Source organism: Penaeus japonicus, unplaced genomic scaffold, assembly GCF_977035675.1.
Source record: "Penaeus japonicus unplaced genomic scaffold, GWHDUDI00000001_assembly GWHDUDI00000024, whole genome shotgun sequence".
In the NCBI taxonomy this organism is placed as follows: Eukaryota; Metazoa; Arthropoda; class Malacostraca; order Decapoda; family Penaeidae; genus Penaeus; species Penaeus japonicus.
Genome location: NW_028234426.1, coordinates 11451072 through 11453571, shown reverse-complemented (window position 1 = coordinate 11453571; position 2500 = coordinate 11451072).

Below are 2500 nucleotides of genomic sequence, written 5' to 3'. Positions count from 1 at the left end.
CAAGCGTTTCCGCGCACAACAAAAGTAGGAGGAAAAGGAGCAGCAGAACATTATGAGGTGGAAAAAGAATAGGAGTAGGTGGAGAAGCAACTGGGAGGCAAAACGTTATCATTTTATCTAGGAGCATATTTAACAGGGAAAGTCTTGTATACCTATATTAGTTTGCGCTGCTGAAGACATATTGCCTGGATGCTGAATCTTATCATAAGCAGTTCATTGATAGCAAAGTGAGTGACAATAAGTCGTATGTTCAATTAATAACTAAAATGAATCAGCATCTCAGAAATTGGCTCAGCCTTAGTGAAGTGAAGGAGTTTAATGATCTTTGTGTTTTCTTTTTTCTTTTTTTAGTAAGAAATAAATTCTTAGGTAACCGTTCCTTACATATACGGATACTTTTGAAGGAAAGGTAACTTTACAGCACTTTTTATATGACATAATCTGACAATCGTTTCCGAGCCGCACAACGCAGCGTTAGAACACAAGACTTACCGCTGGAGACAAAAACAGCGATAGCAAATCTGTGTCATAATTATAAAGCAATAGGTCATATTCGTCCAAACTGCCCAGAAATAAAACGGTCGAGGTCGGGGTCCTCAAAGGTTAACTTTGTGTTTGAAACTGATCTTACTCCTCAAAACAGGATTACTGTCAAAGCGGTTTAGTTTAATAAATCCGTTTATGCTCTCTTTGATTGTGAATGCTGTTATAGTGAAATATTCTATGATTATTACTCCTTACGATTAACTTAAATTTTGAATAGAATGGTATATTGTTTAAAGATGCAGCAACAAATCCTTGATGTGATTTCTAAAGACGTTTCAAAACAGAGCTGATTATTGTCAAAATACATATCCCACACTAAAGGATATGATATCAAAATAACCAATGGGGATACAGTAAATATAAAATCTAGATCTGTAAAATATGAAAAGGTTAATGATCTCATTTACAGGACAGGTTCTGCTTACGATTACCTTGTTGGTGCAAACTTCTTGCGTCGTAAAACATCAGAAAAAATATATTAAAAATTCTTCCGGCCAGGCGCGCGTGCCGATGTGTATAGCGATTTTATCTATACTTTACTACATGCCAGAAACTTTCACGTAAAGGGAAACTATAGAAAGTACCGTTAGTATCCAAACCTGTAATAAGCGAACCATCTGCTCGAGTTGCAACAGACCTCGTCGGGCCGTTAACTCCTTCTGAACGAGATCTCAGGTACATTCTGGCCTTAATTGACGTAGCGACTCGTTTCCCCGATGCTGTTGCTTTGCGTAACACTGACACAATAACTGTCGCTGAAAGTCAAATTATTTTCCCGTTTCGGTATTCCGAAAGAAATATTTTCGGACCGCGGAACACAGTTCAAATCTGATCTAACGAACGAGATAAACAGACTATTGTGTATCAAGGCTATCTTCACGAGCCCTTATCACGCATGTTGTAATGGAACGGCAGAACAATTTCACTTAGTTTTGAAATCAATGTTAAAGAAACTATCTATTGCACAACCTTAATACTGCGACCGATATATTCCCTCGGCACTCCTTGCACATCGCGAAATCCTAAAGAATACCTTGAAGTTCTCCCCTTTTGGACGAACTATACTTTGGATGTTGAAGTGTAGAACTCTTACGATGATGTAATTTTTTTTAACGAACCAAACTAGAGGAATCGACACAATTAGCTTCGCCTCATGCTAATATCAACAGCATATTACACAAAGCTTATTTCCATAGCGGCGCGAAAGCACGCTCACTTGCTGGTGCTTACTCTGCTTCCCTCGACTCGTAATAAATTCACTATGTAGTGGAAGGGCCCATACTCGATCATTAAACGCCATGAGAACGGTGTAAATTATCTGGTGTGAGTAAGGGATAAAGTAATTTTTTATCACATTAACACGATGTAATAGTTCATTATCAAAAGAAAAAAATAATAAGCCCAAAGTTAGTCAGATATATGTTATAGGCGATGATCGTTGTGGATAATTATGATACCAAATTTCATATCAATATGAATTTATCTTGCAAACAAGTTGCAGAAATGAGAGAATGACGTATTCTCGAATAACCCAGGTTTAACTAGCACTATACCTCACGATGGCAACCTAGCCACTAACGAACCCATGAACCGTAAACCTTTCGCAATTCCTCTTCATTTGGTTAAACCATTAAAAGACGAAAGACTGCTAATGAAAGATCTTGATATCATTAAACCATCTGATTCGCCATGTTGATTACCCATCGGTCTCGTCGAAAAGCCTAGATTTCTGAGTCAATTCGATGCTGTACTGATGCCTTCTATGAATGGGCGTTGGGAAATTTCATGGGTGATAAGTTCTTCACAGAAATAGATTCATGGAAATGCTATTGGCAAATTCCTCTGAGTGAACGATCCAAGCCGTATACTACATTTGCTGCAACGTGTGATTTATTGCAATTTACTAGATTCCCTTTCGGGTTAAAAACTGCCTGCACAACTTTCATACGATTAA